The 21,873-nt window shown below is 40.6% G+C and overlaps 1 protein-coding gene and 1 long non-coding RNA gene across 12 annotated transcripts in view; both read right to left on the bottom strand.

Moving 5' to 3' along the window:
- BNC2 (basonuclin zinc finger protein 2) overlaps nt 1-21,873 on the bottom strand; it is a 504,931-nt gene that overhangs the window by 321,643 nt on the left and 161,415 nt on the right. The window lies entirely within an intron of this gene.
- LOC145509904 (uncharacterized) lies at nt 55-5,220 on the bottom strand. The gene is made up of 2 exons (XR_014056540.1): nt 4,293-5,220; nt 55-2,229 (listed from the first exon to the last, which is right to left on the bottom strand). It is a non-coding gene; the product is annotated as an uncharacterized LOC145509904 (long non-coding RNA).

Raw genomic sequence — 21,873 nt, 5'->3', positions numbered from 1 at the left:
CCTCTCTTTCAACAGCCAAGGGCTCTACGGAAGTCTGACGATCATGAAGAAAAATTTTGGATTCTACTAGTTGGATTTCCTTTTTTTTTTTTTTTATACGTCGCTCAGCCGTGTCCAACTCTTTGCGATCCCATGGACTTGTCCATGGAATTCTCCAAGCCAGAATACTGGAGTGGGTAGCCTTCCCCTTCTCCAGGGGATCTTCCCAACCCAGGGATCGAACCCAGGTCTCCCACATTGCAGGTGGATTCTTTACCAGCTGAGCCACAAGGGAAGCCCTGGATTTCTGCATTTAAATTTTAAGGAAATCAGAAAACTTTTTTCAGATTCTCATTCGTGTATCAATTTACTGGATGATCTAGGTAAACTTGAATGCAGTTGCCTTTAAATCTAGATTTAAATGATGAAGCATGTCTGCCAACTACTGAATCTAACCCTGTGTCTGCTCTTTATGAATGTACTGAACTATGCACCTGTATTCTTCAATAAATCTTTCTCTTTGGAGACAACAATCTGATTAGTTATTCTCTAAAAACTTGGGACATAAATTTGGGTTAACAGCTCATGGATTAACTAATTCAAAATGCAGTTCAAGATCTTTACAGATTCAAATGAAGGAAGAGAAAAAAATGGTCTCTCCCCTTGGATTGCCAGTCTCAATCACTGGCCCCTCTCTGCTCTACGAGTCTGTGTTAAAATTGTACATGTTATGTCCTATTTACAACTACACCCTCACCAGATGGCTCTGGCAGCCTGGGCTGGGCATTTCAACATATAGAAACCTCAGCCAGGAGAGCTGGGGAAGATCTCAGGACAAGAAAGGCAGGCATGCCTTTGGGTTTTGGTGAGCCTGGTTTTTGCCAAAGCAGCATGGGTACTAAATCACGCTCGGGTGTTTATTCACAGGAATATCATATTAGAGCACATGATCAAAAAAAACAACAACAACTGTTGACCCCCCAAAATTGATCACTTAACTGAGGGAGAAGCTTGTACCCTGAAAAAGCAGCACTATGTGATCTCAGACTATGGGGAAGACAAGCCTCCTAAAATGAAGTCTGAACAGGGCAGAGATTTAAGTAACTTTCAGCAGTGGCAGGCACATCTCCCATAAGCAAATGCTACCTAAGCACCTCATCCTTCCATGGCAAAAGGGAGAAACCATTCTGGTTGACACTTGTCTTAGTACCAACTGGCACAATCCATGTGATACAGCATCTGCTGACAGCCTAATCAGGGGCTCGATTTCAGAGAAACACATCAAGGATGTGTTTTCAGGGACATGTCCAAATGCCATAATCCCCTGATACACCATAAAAAAAATAAAAATAAAGAGAACTTGGACAGGGTGTGGTGGATGAGGTAGTTCATAAAATGTTAGGGAAATGATGAATCCTTAGAATCGGGCTATTTGCAGATGCAAAAGCATCTGAGGTCAGCATGAATCTCAGCCTCCAAGGGGAAAAAAAAAAAATCAAACATGTTACCTACCCTGTTTGGACTTAAAGACAGAAAAATGACTTTATTCATCTTTTTTCAGCTACAGACAGTGACAATGGCTTCTTCCTACCATAACCCGAAATTCATGTTTTATGAGAAAGTCTAGAGGAAAATGACAAGTAACATGTTTCCTTAAAGGAGCATGCAGCCGGCAATTATTTTTGTATGACCATGAAGAGCTGTAAAGATAGTGCTAATTTCTCTATTTACTTCCTTCTGAAGTCCAAAGACCTGAGAAATGTGCAGCCCCAGTGAAGTTATCATAATAATAGTTCAAATTACTGTCCTGAAAGAAGATTGAGATTGACAGACACCCAGTTAACCCAACTCTCGCTTTCAGAGCTGTCACAGAATAAAGCAACTACTCTGAAGGTAGCCCCCTATATGAAATTCACAAACCTAAAAAATTAGTGTAAAAAGTAAAAAAAACTTGAAGTTTCATAAATTTCAGAGAAAAACAGAGGCTCTATCATATATGTACATATTTAAATGTTAAATAAAAGAAAAACATGTTAAAACAAAGAAAATTTGAATGCACGTGAAGACTGTCTTCAAAATTAAGGAACTCGATGCTAGAAACTCATTAATAGCATATTAAAAACAGAAAGAATTAACGGTTAACTGAGTTCTGAAAAGTGATATGACATTTGGTGAGGAGTAGCTCAGATGGTAAAGCATCTGCCTGCAATGCGGGAGACCCTGGTTCGATCCCTGGGTCAGGAAGATCCCCTGGAGAAGGAAATGGCAACCCACTCCAGTACTCTTGCCTGGAAAATTCCATGGATGGAGGAGCCTGGTGGGCTACAGTCCATGGGGTCACAAAGAGTCGGACACGACTGAGCATCTTCACTTCAACAGTGTTTATAAGGAGAGGCTTCCATTGGTGGCTCAGCAATAAAGAATCTGCCTGCAATGCAGGAGACCTGGGTTTGACCCCTGGGTCAGAAAGAACCTCTGGAGGAGGGCATGGCAACCCACTCTAGTACTCTTGCCTAGAGAATCCCACAGACAGAGAAACCTGGCAGGCTGCAGTCCATAGGATTGCATAGAGTCGGACACCACTGAAGCGACTAAGCAGTAGCAGCAGCGTCAATAAGAGGCACAAGGAAAGCCTCTGAGATCCAGGTAATGTCCTGTGCAGGCATGCATGATAAGTTGCTTCAGTCCTGTCTGACTCTTTGGGACTACTTTGGGACCACTGTCTGACTCTTTGTCTGACTACTGCCATTCACAGTAGCAGTAGTAAACTGTCAGACCTGAAGTATACTACCCGTAGAGAAAAGTGTACAAATCATACGGGTATACAGGTTGGTGAATTTTTACAAAGTAATCATACTCAGAACCACCAATTAGATGGAGATACAGGACATGGGGGCTTCCCAGGTAAATGGTACTACTACCGAAAATGGTGAAAACAATAAATGAGAACTATGTAAAACAAAGGAACAAAAAAAGGAGAAAAATTAAAAAAAAAAAAATAAGGGGGGAGTAGGAGAGAAAAGGGAAGAGGCCAAAGAACGGAGATACTTTATCACATACAAAACTCATTCATGTAACTGCCACTAACTGTACTGCTAGCAATGATTTTTTTAAAAAATAAGAAGTGTGACAGTGAAATAAATACCTGAGTTTCACAAAATAAGTATGACTGTGAAAGCCAGAAAAAGAGAAGGAGGCAGAATACTTGTGTTTGAGTTAACTTATCTAGGTGATGCAAGAATGGGAGTGTATCCAAGAGGCTTAAACACATCTCAACTTGAGAAGCATCAACCCCAAAATAGGGGACCCTGACACATGCTTGCCCACCTTGCTCGCTGAGCCTGTCCTCTGACTTGTAATTATGGCTATTTGGAGTGGACACTGAGCATGCCTACTGAGAGACTGGGGAGAAAAGTACACATACTCTACAGACAGTATTATTTGGAGACACTGAGTACATGAAAACATATTGAAAAAAGCCGCAAATACTCTCCTCTAACCACCTAAACACATTTTAAGAGTTAAGTCTTCAAGGCTGACAGCATCCAGCCATCAAATAAACAAATCCTGGAGAGAACAGAAGTAACTCATTGGGAAAAACTGAATAATCTGCTAATTGATAAGGCATATACTTCTTTTGCCCTGACCAGCTGGGTTTCTAGTTCCCTTTTCTTCCACATGTTATAAAGACAAAGATTTTCAACTATTTTTAGCCACTGTTAAGCAATACTGATCAAAACCCTACTTGCCAAATACAAGGTGTGGGGAACATGAAAGTTAAGACACAGACCCTACTCACGAGAAGTTTATCATCTAGTACAGGAGATAAGCCAGCATGCTTATCTGGCTAAGCGACCTTAACAAAACACAGAACATGTTAAGAGAAAAAGTGGCTGAAATGTATAGGACTTAAGAAAAGGAGATTCCTTCTAGCTGGTGTGGGAGGAGGAAGTTTCCAAGCAGAGGCAGCATTTGCACTGGAACTTAACTGATAGTGTTTCTAAAAAAGTGGTCCAGCTGAACTGGAAGGTAAGGTGGGATCTGTGTAGAATGATGAAGAATGAAAGGGGTGGACTGGTAAACAGGAATTATTATACTGAAAAGGGTCTGGTTTGCCACCAGGCCGTGCATGCCCAGTCACTCAGTCATGTCTGACTCTTCGGGACCCCATAGACTGTAGCCCACCAGGCTCCTCTGTCTAGGGGGTTATCCAGGCAAGAATACTGGAGTGGGTTGCCATTTCCTCCTCCAGGGGATCCTCCCAATCCAGGGATGGAACCCGTACATTCTGCATTGGCAGGCAGATTCTTTACCACTCAGATATGTGGGAAGCCTACACCACAAGGAAGAGACGCTATTTATCCTGTTATCCATCAACAGTAAAGACTGCTGAAAGCATCTCACCAGCAGCACAGTGTGATCATTACTATACTAGAAGAAGATTTATCCGGCAATAACATGACAGACAGACAGACGGACTGAAGTGTGAAAAGACAGAAGTGAAGACACCAATTAGGAAGCTACTATATACAATCTGGGTAAAAAGGCTACAGGTAATAAGCCTGGAGAAAAAAGAGCAAGATACAACATGGAGGTAAAAATCCAGGGGACAAGAAAGATAACGTGTGTAACAAAGGAAAGGAGTCAAAGATGACACAAAAGCTCTGAAATTCTGAGCACGGGAAAACAGGAGCACTCTCAACAGACATGGGAGTGAACGAGTTGGTGGGAATATACAGTAAGCTCAGTCTGAGAAACTAGTTGATCATCTGGTGTCTAGGCAATTAGAAACATTCAGAAAACAGGCTGACACCATAGTTATCGGATCTGAGTCATCAACAGAAAAGTGACACAAAAGGTAAAAGAAAGTGGCCAATGTAAGCATCTTGGGATGCTTATTGTGGGAGAAGATGCTTATTGTGGGATGGCTATTGTGGGAGAAGACAGAAGGAACAACATCAGCAGGGGTACTGTGATTGTTCTATATTCTCAATGGCAAGAGAAGTCAGCGTTCAGAAGAGATTTAAATATTCTAAGAAACCATGCTACTTCCTTTAGAGTACAGTAAAGCCAAGTACAGTAATAAGCAGTAGTAAATGTAGTAAGAGCAAAACAAAGTACATAGGAATGATAAATACCAAAGTCAGAATCCTGCTTTAGGCTAGGAGGGCAGGTCTTGGGCTGAGGAAATGGCAGCGGGTACAATGTAATTATGGGGCTTCCCAAGTGGTGCTAGTGGTAAAGAACCTGCCTGCCAATGCAGATAGACATAAGAGATGTGGGCTCAATCCCTCGGTCAGGAAGATCCCCTAGAGAAGGAAATGGCAACCCACTCCAGTATTCTTGTCTGGAGAATCCCATGCCAGAGGAGCCTGGCGGGCTGCAGTCCATAGGGTCGCGCAGAGTTGGACACAACGAAGCAACTGAGCGTGCACACACAATGTAACTGAGATGGTAACCAGGGGCTGAGATGTATTTGTACATTATTAGTTCTTAAGCTTAAGAAAATGGGTGTTCACCATACCATTCCTCATGTATATTTGTGGTTGCAATATGTTATATTCTGTATTGTAAGAAAGATGTCTTCACGGGCAAATAGGTATAGAAATTATGTAATCTAGACTGGAAAGAAGTAGAAAACAGCTACTATTTCATGGAGAAATTTTGCAAAGAAAGTAAGTAAAGTAAGAGAAAGTGGCCTGAGAGTCTGCAGAGCTTGGGAGAAGTTAGTTATGTTCATGTGTAGATGGTTTGTTTTTCACTACAGGGGGAAAAAAAAAGAGTCTATTACAGGCAAAGGGGATGAAACCAGGGGATAAGAGGATACTGAAGATCTAAGCCAGAGGGAAAATGATTTAAAAAGGGTTTTAGGAGAGCATGTGATCAAGAGCACAAATGAATAGGGTACCCCTAGACTTCCCTGGTGATCTAATGGCTGAGATGCCTCAGTCCCAATGCAGGGGGCCTGGGTTCACTCTCTGGTCAGGGAATTAGATCACACTTGCAACAACTAAGAGTTCATATACCACAGCTAAAAATCCCACATACAGCAACTAAGACCTGGCACAGCCAAATAAATAAGTACTTTTTTTAAAAAAAGAGGAGAAAAAAATTTTTTTTTCAGAAATCAAAAGGTATAGAAAAAATTCCATGGTGAAAAAAAAAATACACACACATATATATATCAAAAGTGGTCATGTAAAAAGCTAATTTACTATCCATCTCCCCCACTAAACTGTATAGTTGTTGAAAGTAAGAGTTTTATCTATCGTTGGTAAGCCAAGGCACACCAAGAGTGCTTAACACATAGTAAATGCTCAGTAAATGATAGCTACACAAAGGATATGATCATCTCAGAAAAGATGAGGGCACTTGCTGAGAGAGACGGGACAGGAAGACATCAAGGACTGACGGAGAGGAGAGAGGAGAGGGTGACACATAACTCTGAATCAGTGAAAAAAGGATAAAAGCAATGGCAAACTGCAGAAAGGACTCAGCCTTGTTTCCTTCAAAACTGTGACAAGTTACAAGCAAGCAGACTGGGTTCAAGAAAATACAGCTCTCATTTCCCATCTGGGAAGTGAAATGCTTAGAACCAGCAAGGCGATCTTAATACAAAACTGAAAAATGCCTTGTTCCAAATGTACACACTAACTTCCAACAATACACCTACATCTTTGCCTTATAGCATCCTTATAGGATTTAGTTCTTACCAAGATTTGAATAAAATTATTTAATTTTTATTTAGATGTCTCCAATTCTAAGTGTTTACCAGATAGGGTTTTTTAAACACTTATGAACTAGCTAATGAAATTCCCCAAAGCAAACAAAAATCAAAAAATGTTATGCTTTCTCTGGATATATGCCCAGGAGTGGGACTCCTGAGTCATATGGTAGCTCTATTTTTAGTTTATGGACTCTCCATACTGGCTGTACCAGTTTACATACCCACCAACAAAAGATACGCACACTCCAATGTTCACTACAGCACTATTCACAATAGCCAGGACATGCAAGCAACCTTAAGTATCCTTCAACAGAGGAATGGATAAAGAAGATATGGTACATATATACAATGGAATATTACTCAGCCATAAAAAAGAAGGAAATAATGCCTTTTGCTGCAACATGAGATTGTCATGCTGAGTGAAGTCACAGAAAGGTAAATATCATATATCACTTATATGTAGAATCTAAAAAAGGGTACAAATGAACTTATTTACAAATCAGAAATATAGATACACATGTAGAAAATAAACTTAAGTTCACCAGGGGATAAAGAAGGGGAGAGATAAACTGGAAGACTGGGATTGACATATACACACTACTATATATAAAACAGATTAACTAATAAGGACCTACAGTATAGCACAGGGAACTCTACTCAGTACTCTATAATGATCTATATGGGACAAGAAACTGAGAAAGAGTGGGTATGTGTATATGTATCAACAAATTCACTTTGTTGTTACAGTGGAAATTAACACAACATTGTAAATCAAGTAAACACCAATAAAAATATGTTCTTAAAAAAGCGATGTTGTGTCACATCTGTGACCTGAACGAAGGACTGAAGATGTGGAATAATGTCACTTGATTAGCAGACACAAGAGGAGGCTGAGGAGAGCACAGACTCACCCCGTCCTGCGACTGGTATTCAGAGCTGCAACCATGGGCCAAAGTCCCCCAGCTCTCTGCACCATCAGTCTCCAGGCACTCTCAGAACAGAATCCCTCTAGAGAACAGGGAAATGCTGAGTCACCTGGCCAACCTGTGCCACCGCCAAATGGTCACCTCGGGAACCCGGACAAAGATTCATCTGCTGCGCTGGCAGCCACTCCAACCCGCCCTCCTAACCTCGTCCTTTCTATGGGGACCACTGTCTAAGCAACCTGTCATAGAGCTTTATAAAGCAGCATTAATACTGTGGGCCAAAATGAGATTGATCTTTGAGCTTCGTGGTCTCCTGTTGTCAACAGTGCATTATAAAACCAATACTAAATACTTTATAAACAGGTCTCCCTACAGTGTATTAGACAAACAGTGCATATTTCATGCCCCATAGCTGGTAGCCACATATCCATCAGACTAATATATTATTTATTAGGTGCTCAGAAGTGCAATAAGAGTCAATAAACTAACTTCTGAATACTTACAAGCTACTATTTCATTGGAAATTGCACCTGAACAAAAAAAGACCAACCCGTTCCCTGAATGGGCATGGGAGCTTTCTGGCCGTCTCATGTGCCCTGTTAGAAAGAAGCACAGGCCACATGCATGAGACAGGACACGTATTTCTGGGACCTGAAAACTGTCTTGGATAATGAACTTACAAAAAGAGCATCACCCAACCCTATGCTCATTTTCTTTCTTTTCCATATAGTCTTCTCTGGTCCTACCAACCTTGGTGACAACTCAGGGAAATTAAAATTGGTGGGAACGTCTCACCCTGAGTCAGACCCAATGACAACCACCACCACTCACGCTTTGCATCAGACATCTCCAAAGAAACTATCCAATGGCTTGCATGTACCAAGCTCTCTGCCACATGCACAGCATAGAATTTGGGACTCACAAATCTCAGGCTTAGAGTGGCACTTTTTTTTTTCATCAATTTTCAGTTCAAGGTCCCGAGACTGTAGCCACCCGATGATACAGTCCCTGGTGCCCAGTCCAATGCCATCAGGCTCTCTTTCCAGGTTCCACCCTTCTGAAAGAAAATGACCTTATGTTCAAGAATGTATTTCAGCCCTTCAAGAAGGAATTTCTTCAGCTGGGAGTTATTTCCCAAACTATCAGAGGCGTGGACCTTTGTGTAGCACTGCGGATGCCATGGTTTCACATGCTGGCCACATTAATACTGGAGAGCAAGCATCTGTAACCCACAGCTGAGTGTGCTCCAGCCCCAAAGCACCCGCAAGGCCGATGCCAATGCAAACCACTCTTCCCATCCCACATCTGAACCACACTGGTTTTCTCCAGGAGCCAGAGGCTAAGATACAGTGCTGAAAATGAAGATTCTTGGGTTCTTTCCATTCACATGATGGATATAGAATATTGAGAAGAATATAGCCAGGGGGACTGGCTCTTTTTTTTCTCTCCCCTTCCATACCAAATGAATAAACCATCAAGAGGTTTACAGTGTCTAATGGTGTTCCAAAATATCTCAAGGGAAAAATCCAAATGGATAAATATAGAGATGTCTACACACAAGTTTTGGTCTTTCTTCTTAAAGTTTTACCCCCATGTTTTTTGTTGTTGTTGTTTCAGTTGCTAAGCTGTGTCCAACTCTTTTGAGACCCCATGAACTCTAGCCCACCAGGCTTCTTTGTCCATGGGATTTCCCAGCCAAGAATACTGGAGTGGGTTGCCTTTCCTTCCTGATGCAGGGATCGAACCCGCACCTCCTGCATTGCAAGTGAATTCTTTACCATTGAGACACCTGGGAAACCCTTTACCCTCATAAGCTGGCATTTTTAAGGTTGAAAAATATTTAACATGGGTAGGAAAAGTAAGTGGAAATAAAGGAGAAACATGGAAGAGACCTTCACTTTCTCACTTTCTCAAAGAGACTACCCTGAGTCCTAGAAATAATGAAAGAGCTGATGTAAAACTGTAAGACAAGACTAATTTCTGATATTACTTTTGCTACTACAACCACTACAGCTAAGATGATTATTCATATTAATGAGCTTGGTGTGTAGATAAACTATAAAAGATGCAGTCTCTGACCTCAAGTACTTATCTCTGTCTTTTGGGATTTACTCCTCCTGCTACATTTACTTTTATTCTTCATACCCTTGCCCAGAGGAAGTGATCACCACTCAGGGCTTGGAGTATTTCCATGGGTGGGGTTTAAATATGACAAGGAAACGGGAGGGCACTTTTGCCCTTGGGCAAAGACATTGTCCTTGCCCAAGAGCTCAAGATGTCTAGTTTGTGACAAAAAAGAAATAGAAACTCCCTGTGGAATTTTGATGCAGGCCTCACTGAGCTCTATTAGGAAAATCAGATAAAGTGTGAAAGCAGACAGCATTCCAGGGCTCTATCATATCAAGCAGGGCATCCACACAACTGTTATCAGGGCATGCAAATGAGCTAATATTAGAGAACCTCGTGATCCACCCTTTATACTCATCTATTTGTGTTCTAAGTGTGCTTATAAAGCTTGTCAGCTGCTGCTGCTAAGTCGCTTCAGTCGTGTCCAACTCTGTGCAACCCCATAGACGGCAGCCCACTAGGCTCCCCCGTCCCTGGGATTCTCCAGGCAAGAACACTGGAGTGGGTTGCCATTTCCTTCTCCAATGCATGAAAGTGAAAAGTGAAAGTGAAGTCGCTCAGTGGTATCCGACTCTTAGCGACCCCATGGACTGCAGCCTACCAGGCTCCTCCGTCCATGGGATTTTCCAGGCAAGAGTACTGGAGTGGGGTGCCATTGCCTTCTCCAGAGCTTGTCAGAGATATCCACAATCAGTTGTGCCCAAGTGGTTCTGCAGTCAGATTACATAGGTGTGAATACCTATGGAATCTTTTACTAATCACATGACTTTGGCAAGTTACTTATTAGTTTTCCAAAGCCAAAATTCCTCATCTATAAAAAGGAAATAATACTAGCTCACCAAAGTGCTGTGAAAATTAAGCATTTTGATTAGTGCCAAAGGTTTAGCTGAGTGCCTAGCACATAAGTACTCAATAAATATTTGGTGCTGCATATATATGTCTGAGAAGAGATTCCTAACCAGAAGCCCTTCAGCCAAGTTTGTTTTGCTTGGCTCCCTTCATGAGTGTGTATGAGTATGCAAGTATGTTTAATTCATAGTCAATATTCTTTAAAAAATCAAGAAATTTTAAATGAAAACTATGGATTCCCAGCTTTTGGGAACAGGGCAAGTATGAAGGAACTAAAGACAGAGCAGTCAGTAGAAATCTGTGATCCTTCACGACAGAAGTCCACCCAGGTGGAGCAGAAGCCACTCCTTTTAGTCTGTGCTCTCAGATGGGCATTCTTATAGCTCAATTGGTAAAGAATCTGCCTGCAATGCAGGAGACCCTGGCTCGATTCCTGAGTTGGGAAGATCTGCTGGAAAAGGGATAGGATACCCACTTCAGTATTCTTGGGCTTCCCTGGTGGCTCAGCTGGTAAAGAATCCACCAGCAATGTGGGTGCAATGGGTTCGATTCCTGGGGAGGGAAGATCTGCTGGAGAAGGGAAAGGCTACCCACTCCGGTATTCTGGCCTGGAGAATTCCAGGGACTTTATAGTCCATGGGGTCACAAAGAGTTGGAAACGACTGAATGATTTTCCCAACCCAGGGATTGAACCTGTGTCTCTTGCATCTCCTGCATTGATAGATGGATTCTTTACCCCTGGGCCACTTGAGAAGCCCTAATACTAAATTATAAGACCACAACAAAAGACGTTTAGAAAACTGATCTACTCCCATTGCTTTGCTATACAAACAAGGAAACGGAGGCAAAGTAACAAAATAAGCCGGAGGCAGGCTGAACTGTTTCTAAAGACCTGCATTTCCTAAACTACTTTTGCATCAAGTTTAAAGCAGAGGTCAAGAGGACTGAGAATCCAGTAGTATACTAGGCCACTCAGTTGACTTGTGAGAACTAACCATTAAACTTCTACAAATTTTACAAGCCCGTTGACTTTACATTGGAAATTTACATCAGCAAAAGGGACAGATCAGAGCTCCCCTACCCCCATGAACTAGCTGTGAAACATTTACAAACACATCACTGCTTAAGATTCTGACATTTGGCTGTTGAGCATCTTCACATGGTGCAGGAGTACTTCATTCCAAAGATGTGATGATTCTGGTGAAGAATATGAATATGAAACCAAACACTTAAGAGTTACAGAACAAAATAAATCTATGCCTAGGTTTGGAGTACTTAGTATGTCCAAGGCTTTGTGATATTAAGTTTTCTTTTATTCTCAATAAGTTTTCTGGAAGTTAAAATTACAGTAAGATCTCAGCATCCAGAGCTCCTAGGAAATTAATTGTTCTTGATAGGCAAAGAATCTGGGGGGTGTTACTTTATATTTATTGAGCACCTGTTGTGTGCCAGGTACCGTGGAAAGCATAAAGTATTTTTTCATATGTTCTTCACAGGTCCTATGAGATAGGTCTTATTATTCTCATTTTACCAATAAGGAAACCGAAACTAAGAAAGTTGACTCACTTGGCCAAGGTCTCAAATTAAGTGTCAAAGTTGGGATTCAAAACCAAGTTGGTCTAGTTTCAAAAGATGTGCTCATCTCCGTACCCTGCACTGCCTCTCTGGTTTCTACCATTCTAGACAAGAATTCTTTGAAAGCATGTTACATATTCAGTGTATACTTTTTTCAACAGGACACATCTTTCTTGATGATCAAAAATTTTCATTTAAACATTAAATTAATATTAGTAACACTTTTAAGGTTTCTCAGGGTGAGAGGAGCACTGATTGTTATTTTCCTGCTCAGTTTTTAAATTTTAAAATCTATCATTTGTCCTTTTGTAGTTAGTTGCAACTACTTCTTGTATCTGTAATATCTGCCACCTTCCTACTTCTAGGACTTGCAGTTTGATTTTATTAGAAGCCTTACCAAAGGAATATTAAGCAATAGCTAAGATGAAATAAAACTGGAAGAAGCAGCAGTCCTCCCTACTCTGTCCTTTCACGTGCCCAGGTTTCAGTGACCCACAGTCAACCATGGTCAGAAAACATTAAATGAACAATTCCAGAAATAAACAATTCACAAGCTTTAAACTGCACACCATTCTAAAGAGTGTGATGAAATCTCTTGCCTGACTGTTCAGTCCTGTTTGGGAGGTGAGTCACACCTCTGTCCGGTGCATTCTGCCCACTGGTCACTTAGTAACCACCTGGGTTATCTCAGCGACTCGCGCGGTATCAGGTTGCTCACATTTAAGTCATCCTTATTTTACTTGGTAGCCACCTGAGTTATCACAGCGACTCTTGCACTATCAGTGTGCTCATATTTAAGTTGTCCTTATTTTACTCACTGAGAGCCCCAAAGCATGAGAGTGGTGATGCTGGCAATTCAGATATGGCATAGAGAAGCTTTAAATAAGCTTCTGGTGCACAGGAAAGTGAAAATTCTTGACTTAATAAGGGGAAAATATCATATGCTGAGGTTGCTAAGATCTAAGATAAGAATGAATCTTCTATCTGTCAAACTGTAAAGAAGGAAATAGAAATTTGAGCTAGTTTTGCTACCACATTCCTAAACTACCATTAAGGTCTAGGGTATTACGAGCTTAGCTAAGATGGAAAAGGCATTAAATTTGTACATATATATTGGGTTGGCCAAAAAGTTCAGTTGGGTTTTTCTGTTACATCTGATAGAAAAACCCAAACGAACTTATTGGCAAACCCAATATTTTGAGAGTAAAAAGAGACTCCATTCACATAACTTGTTACAGTACACTGCTATAATTATTTATTATTAGTTACTGCTGTCAATCTCATACTGTGTCTAATTGATCAATTAAACTTTATCAGAGGTATGTGTGTATAGGAAAAACAAGGTATACATGGGGTCCCATAGTATCCAGGGTTTCAGGTATCCACTGGGGTCTTGGAATATATCCCCCGTAGATAAGGGGGGATGACTAGTGATATATCATGAGTAAGAAGCAAGAAAAAGAACCATAAATATAGTGCAAAGAAGTAAAAACCTGGGGAGGGCATAATAAATACTTCTATATTTGCAGTAAACTATTTCTGGAAATATCTTTAAGAATCTGGTTAACAGCAGATTACTTTTAAGGAGGGATGGGAAGTCTGTTTTCTCCGAATAGGCTTCTGAACACTTCTTCTCACTTCTTACACTATTTGTATAATAGCAATTAGCAAAACACACTGTGAGGGGAACAGCTAAGCTTAGATGCTTTATTGCATCTCTTCAGGGTGCTCAAAAGCACCTTTTTTTCCTGGTTCTTAATTGTGCTCATATTTGGAAAGTGTTGTGCACACTAAGGACCAGGCCTTTAACTTTTACCTGACTTACAGTGTCATTGGAAAGATGAAACACAAACACACCAGTTAAATACGAGATATAACTTACTGTTCTCTCTTACTAAAGTAGAAGAGCCATAGTCAGTGCTTGTGTTATTAGCTACAGTGCTTCTAGGAGACAAAGAAATTTTGTCAAATAGAGGCATATAGCTTGAGTTTCTTGGGCTAAGGAGAGTATCAAAAGACAAAAAGAACACCCAAAAGGTGGAGGGACATAAATAAAAATACTATAATAAAGCACCACTCCTTAGGTTGATGTAGGATGTTTGTAAGATAAGAAATTAGTTAATATACAGGCAAACTGTAGAGGCCATGAAATTGAGACTTTATATTTCTGAAAAGTTAAAGAATGGAAACTGTGTTTCATCTATGGACAGTGTGCAAGATGTACGAGAAAGAAAGAGATATGAGGCAGAAGTATTCAATTAGGGGATTGTGTCATGTTCAAACATCCCCTTAGAATGTCAGCTCCAAGAGCAAGGGAGCTCGTTGGGTTAGCATCTGTTTATGTCAGGGGCAACTCAATACGATGCTATACAGACACTAACAGAAAATGGACAGTCCATCCTTGGGCAGGAAAACCTACAGTAGGTAACAGTAAGAAACAATGAAACAATTTCAAATTGTTTCATTTTTCAAAGGATCTATAAGAATTGATGCTTAAGTGAATTTTATCTTTCAAGATAAAAGGAATCAAACACAATTTAAAGATATCTAGTTAGGATAAATGGCAGAGGAGGAACCTCCTAAAACAATTGCATGTATTAGATAAAATTTGGTATTTTACACCTATGTGATATCAATACAAGTACTGGAGAGTTAAATATTTCTACCTAAAAGGTAGACTCTGACATTAATAAAAGTGTCAGTTCAGTTCAGTCACTCAGTCATGTCTGACTCCATGTGACCCCATGGACTATAGCCTCCACCAGGCCTCCCTCCAGAGCGTACTCAAACTCACATACATTGTGTTGGTGATGCCATCCAACCATTTCATCCTCTGTCATCCCCTTCTCCTCCCGCCTTCAATTTTTCCCAGCATCAGGGTCTTTTCAAATGAGTCAGTTCTTTGCAACAGGTGATCAAAGTATTGGAGTTTCAGCTTCAGCATCAGTCCTTTCAATGAATATTCGGGACTGATTTCCTTTAGGATGGACTGGTTGGATCTCCTTGCAGTCCAAGAGACTCTCAAGAGTCTTCTCCAACACCACAGTCCAAAACCATCAATTCTTCAGCACTCAGCTTTCTTTACAGTCCAACTCTCACATCCATACATGACTACTGTTAAAACCTAGCTTTGAATGGACAGAACTTTGTCGGCAAAGTAATGTCTCTGCTTTTTAATATGCTGTCTAGGTTGATCATAACTTTTCTTCCAAGGAGCAAGCATCTTTTAATTTCACAGCTGCAGTCACCATCTGCAGTGATTTTGGAGCTCAAAAAAATAAAGTCTGTCACTGTTTCCACTGTTTCTCCATCTATTTGCCATGAAGTGATGGGACCAGATGCCATGATCTTAGTTTTCTGAATGTTGAGTTTTAAGCCAACTTTTTCACTCTCCTCTTTCACTTTCATCAGGAGGATCTTCAGTTCTTCTTCGCTTTCTGCCATAAGAGTGGTGTCATCTGCATATCTGAGGTTATTGATATTTCTCCCAGCAATCTTGATTCCAGCTTGTGTTTCATCCAGCCCAACATTTCGCATGATGTACTCTGCATATAAGTTAAATAAGCATGGTGACAATATACAGCCTTGACGTACTCCTTTCCTGGTCTGGAACCCGTCTGTTGTTCCATGTCCAGCTCTAACTGTTGCTTCTTGACCTGTATACAGATTTCTCAGGAGGCAGGTCAGGTGGTCTGGTATTCCTATCTCTTTCAGAATTTTCCAGAGTATGTTGTGGTCCACACAGTCAAAGGCTTTGGCATAGTCAAAGCAGAAGTAGCTGTTTTTCTGGAACTCTCTGGCTTTTTTGATGATCCAGCAGATGTTGACAATTTGATCTCTGGTTCCTCTGCCTTTTCTAAATCCAGCGTGAACATGTGGAAGTTCATGGTTCACGTACTGTTGAAGCCTGGCCTGGAGAATTTTGAGCACTACTTTGCTAGCGTTTGAGATGAGTGCAATTGTGCAGTAGCTTGAACATTCTTTGGCATTGCCTTTCCTTGGGATTGGAATGAAAGCTGACCTTTTCCAGTCTTGTGGCCACTGCTGAGTTTTCCAGATTTGCTTGCATATTGAGTGCAGCACTTTCACAGCATCTTTTAGAATTTGAAATAGTGCAACTGGAATTCCATCACCTCTACTAGCTTTGTTCCTAGTGATTCTTCCTAAGGCCCACTTGACTTCACATTCCAGGATGTCTGGCTCTAGGTCAGTGATCACACTATCGTGATTATCTGGGTCATGAAGATCTTTTCTGTATAATTCTTCTGTTTATTCTTGCCACCCCTTCTTAATTAGCAGCAGCTTCTTAATATCTTCTGCTTCTGTTAGGTCCATACCATTGCTGTCCTTTATTGTGCCCATCTTTGCATTAAATGTTCCCTTGGTATCTCTAATTTTCTTGAAGAGATCTCTAGTCTTTTCTATTCTACTGTTTTCCTCTATTTCTCTGCATTGATCACTGAGGAAGGCTTTCTTATCTCTCCCTGCTCTTCTTTGGAATTCTGCATTCAAATGTGTATATCTTTCCTTTTCTCCTTTGCCTTTATTATAGGGGACTGGAATGCAAAAGTAGGAAGTCAAGAGATACCTAGAGTTATAGGTAACTTTGGCCTTGGAATACAAAACAAAACTGGTCAAAGGCTAATAGAGTTTTGCCAAGAGAAAACACTGGCAATAGAAAATACCCTCTTCCAACAACACAAGAGAAGCCTCTACACATGGACATCACCATATGGTCAATACCAAAATCAGAATGATTATAGTCTTTGCAGCCAAAAATGGAGAAGCACTATACAGTCAACAAAAACAAGACCGAGAGCTGACTGTGGCTCAGATCATGAACTCCTTATTGCCAAATTCAGACTTAAATTGAAGAAAGTAGGGAAAACCACTAGACCATTCAGGTATGACCTAAATCAAATCCTTTACGATTATACAGTGGAAGTGACAAATAGATTCAAGGGATTAGATCTGATAGACAGAGTGCCTGAAGAACTATGGACAGAGGTTTGTGACACTGTACAGGAGGGAGTAATCAAGACCATCCCCAAGAAAAAGAAATGCAAAAGGCAAACTGGTTGTCTGAGGAGGCCTTACAAATAGCTGTGAAGAGAGGAGAAGCGAAAAGCAAAGGAGAAAAGGAAAGATATACCCATTTGAATGCCGAGTTCCAATAAAAGTCTAAACACTGAAAATATGTTTATCCTCCATTCTTTACCATGTATTCCTGGGTGAAATCTCATCTGACATGAAATGGCTTTATCGCTCACATGGAAGACTGGTCAAATCCTCTGCCTTCCAGCACCTTCCAGCGTGTTTGCCTTGCACTATGGAAATGTTATTGGGCTTCCACAATGGCTCAGCAGGTAAAGAACCCACCTGCAATGCAGGAGATGCAGGTTCAATCCCTGGGTCAGGAAGATCTCCTGGAGGAGGGCATGGCAACCCACTCCAGTATTCTTGCCTGGAGAATCTGATGGACAGAGAAGCCTGGTGGGCTATGGTCCCTGAAGGCACAAAGAGTCGGACACAACTGAAGTGACTGAGCACATGGAAAATGTTTTATATATACATTTGACAAAGGGATCAGCTATCACCGTCCGATAGAAATGGGCATCCCTCCAGAACGCTTGGCATACCCAATCAGCAAACACAATTTAGCTCTAGAATCCGCCAGATTTCTGCAACTAAATATCCTCCTACCTTACAACTTGCTTAGAACTCCACCTCTCTGAATTGGACCATCATCATCTCTCTAAAACTGCTGCCTACCACACTTTGCATTTTTACTAATGAACAATTAAACCTCCTGCCCATCAAGGATTGAAAGTAAATTCATGTCTGCTTCACCTCCTTATTCTTACCATGCTTGGCACACTGCCTGGCATTCAGGCCTGTTTTAAGAAACTTGGTTAAAGATGTGAACACATGATGACTGCATGAAGGAGTATAGTAACTTCGGGAGTTTCTCTGCGAGGGAGAATAATCCAGGTCAAGTTTCCATTGACTATTCCCTCAGCAGCTATGGAAGGCATTGCTAACTGAGCAAGAACTTTTTTTTTCCCTCCTGATCCACCTCAGCCTCTTAAATCATTCACCACCAGTCAGTCAAAATCCACCCACAAGATGAAACCAATTTGTTGTCCCTGAACTCTGCCTTCCTTTTTAAGTTCAAATGTATCAATTTAAAAAGTTTTTCAGGTAAGCCCAGAATAAAAACCTGAAAACACTGATAAGGCCAAAACTAAATCCAGAACTAGTAACTTACACAAAATCGTCTTTCTTTTTGCAAGTTAAAGTTGGTAAAGATACCTAGTATACTGTGAGCACTGGCGTACTGAATGAAAAAATGTAAAAGAGCTCAGTCTTTCTTCACGATCTTTTAATGTAAAGTGCTAAGTGCCTTTCACTGGAGAAGGAAATGGCAACCCACTCCAGTATTCTTGCCTGGAGAATCCTAGGGACGGCGGAGCCTGGTGGGCTGCCGTCTATAGGGTCGCACAGAGTCAGACACGACTGAAGCGACTTAGCAGCAGCAGCAGCAGCAGCTAAGTGCCTTTAAGGAAAATATCACACCTCACCGAAGAGATCAGCAATGAAGTCTCTCAATAAAAGTTCATCTCTGTTCCCTTTCAAAGAAACCTCTTGGGACTTGCCTCATGGTCCAGTGGCTAAGACTCCAAGCTCCTCTGAGTGCAAGTGACCCCCACCATTCAATCCCTGGTCAGGGAACTAGATCCCACATCCTGCAACTAAGACTGAATATCGTGCATGCTGCAACGAAGACCCGGCACAGCCAAATAAATATTTTTTAAAAATACCTCTCCCAGTTTCTCTTGCATTACAGATTTCTTTTTCTCAAAATAAAAATAAATACCAAATACCATGGAGTCATTCGTCCATACAGCACACAACGGTATCATAAAAAGTTGTGACAATTTTTCTAGAAATATTAATTCACTCAAGATGAACTCCAGAGCTCAATACTATGTACGTGTTTTTATTAAATTTATTTTAATATTTTCATTAGATGAGGTTAAAAGATCTCTTTTTAATGTACTGTGAGTTGAATTCCTATCTGATGACATAATTAACTGTTGTGTGATATTTCCAAGCAAGTTTTAAACTCTATCTGTTAAGAAATAAGAGATCAGATAACAAACTATTCACCCTGTCACATATGTGACCAAAAAAGGGAGGGGGATTACATTTCAGATGACAAGCTGCTTTGACTTTCTTTGTTGTTACATTCTGCCTTACTAGTGTCTGAATGTGATAAACAAATACAAACTATTATAAAAATTTAGTAGGCTGCAATATTTTCAAACACTTGCTTTCCATCTCAGAAAGAGCCAAGTCTACTGCCTTAAATACAATTAAGAATCACGTAAACTTCAGCTTAAAGGCACATTAAGACAATGTCTTCACAAATATTAAAATAACTGATCGATGAAGTCAATGTGTTGGGGCGGAAGTAGTAAGTCAAATGAGATGGTCCATGCTGCTGCTAACAAAATTGCCAGCTAACTGGAGCTGGGAATTCATAGTCTCATCTCAGAACTAAAATTCTCATGCAGTCTTAGAAAACAAGTCACTTTTACAAATTACTTAGCAATTGGGCATTTCAAAAACAGACTCTCCAACTGCCAGATCAAAAAAAAAGATTACGACTTATAAAGGATCTGTACACTCTCCTTTTCTAAATTCTGTCCTTCTCTAAACCAATATATACCACAAAGTAAACAAACAAAATCTCAATGATATTTTTTAAAAAAGAAAAGGGAAAATATAATAACTTGTATCTGTATCATAACAAAGAAATTGTGAGAGGAGTGTGAGCTAGTAGTTCTGCCAAAGCTAAATGTATTCCACATGGTTAGTGGCCGGTGAATTCTGAGAAGGGAGAGAAAATGTGACACGTAGGCCTCACAATGAGCTTAATCTACTAGATCCCCTCTGCAATGATTCTGGATGCAAATTTTAATAGTGATTAAAACATATGGAAATGCACAGAGCCTCGTGTCAGGATGTTTCCCTGGCCTTTAATAACATGTGAACAACCTAGGTCAAACGTGACATGACATTAATGGTCTGGAAGCAAAGCGGACCGCCCAAAACTGGGTATCTAACAGACCTCAGAGATTCCTCTTTTGATGGTTGTGGGACAGACACGGCAGAGTTTGAACACTAACAAGGATTGTTAAGGTAACACTTCCACCCAATGTGTCAGCATAAAACTACCCATTTCAAAAAAAAAAAAAGATTTTGGAGTATGTTTTATTAAATTGTGAAATGCATGTCCTGGTAAATCTCTGTATAAATCTGATGTACAAATTCCACTGAAAATGTGCCACAGCTGGTAGAATAAATGACTACAATAAATCATTACTAAATAACTGTATATCTTGGTAATGACATAATGCCTAACTAAAAAAAGTATGCAGAAGTGAACATTCAGCGGAAGAAAAGCACTCTGTGCACAGGAAAACAAATTACAAACCTACCATGCCAACAGTACAGTATGATTCAGTGACTAAACAAGGAAATAAAATTCACATAAATAGTTCTTAAATCTGCGGTGGAATTGCGTTCACTATTGCATCAAACAAGTTGTACAGCAAGGGGTAATGGACTCAGGTTTTTGACGGAACACTTGCACCGGCAAAGGGGAACTCTCCTACATGACAGCTGCATCCAATATTTTGCTAGACAATAAAAACATATCCCAGGTATCAATCAGCAAGCTCAGTCTGCCCCTTCTCTGAAGCTTCATAAATATTCCTTTAAAAATAACCTTATTTTCTCACCACCACTCTCTCCTCCATTGAGAACTCCACCCTCCTTCAAAATAAACTTTGAAAACGATATATAGTTACATTCTTTGTGACGTGGGGCAGATGGATCTTTCCAGCAACCCATTACTTTAGATATCACTTGAAATGAATCACTCCAAATATCCCTCCTTTACTCAGTTCTCCCAGGCCTCTATTTGTCAAAGTGCAGACACTCAGTACCTCTGTCACAACTAAGGAGTCAGCGTGGTTCCGGCCAAGATGAACTCCAGCGAAGCGACAGGCCCCAAGTGCCTGCTCACAGCCTATGATTGCTTCCCCCTGCCTCTAGGGAAGGGGGAATTATTCACCAACACTCTCACAACAGAAATACTGTCTTGAGATAAACCCAGTAAAATGGTTCATCTACCAAATATTTCACACAGCCAGTTGGTAAAATCTTTGTCCAAGTCATCACTGCTCACTCTCCTGTTTGTGTTTATACTTCAGTTCACAGCCACTTTGCTTCAGAAAACGAAAAGATGTCCCTGAACACCACTTCTACCTGTCCTTTTTCTATATGCCAAACCTCCAGGAGGCAAAAGTGTTTCTGAGTAAGGAACCTCAGCCTTTCCCAACAACTGTAGGATTTATCCATACATGATTTAGCAAAGTTGCCCCCATCTCAACCAACATGCAAACTGAGTTGTCCACTACAATAAAGAGTAAAGATGGTCTCTATTTTAACCTGGATCAAAATATTTTTTGCAAATATGAATGGAAGGGTCTGTTTCCCCCTGAATTTCATTTTCCAATTTGCCTTCAATTTTAGGTACAAAACAAAAACAAAAACAAAAACAAAAACCATTCCTTTTTCAACGCATAGCAACTGTTTCACTAAGATCATTATTAAGTGCGT

This window comes from Giraffa tippelskirchi, chromosome 1, assembly GCF_054371585.1.
Source record: "Giraffa tippelskirchi isolate mGirTip1 chromosome 1, T2T-mGirTip1v1.2.pri, whole genome shotgun sequence".
Classification (NCBI taxonomy): Eukaryota; Metazoa; Chordata; class Mammalia; order Artiodactyla; family Giraffidae; genus Giraffa; species Giraffa tippelskirchi.
The sequence above is the reverse complement of the archived record's forward strand: the minus strand, read 5'-3'. Positions and strand labels throughout refer to the sequence as shown.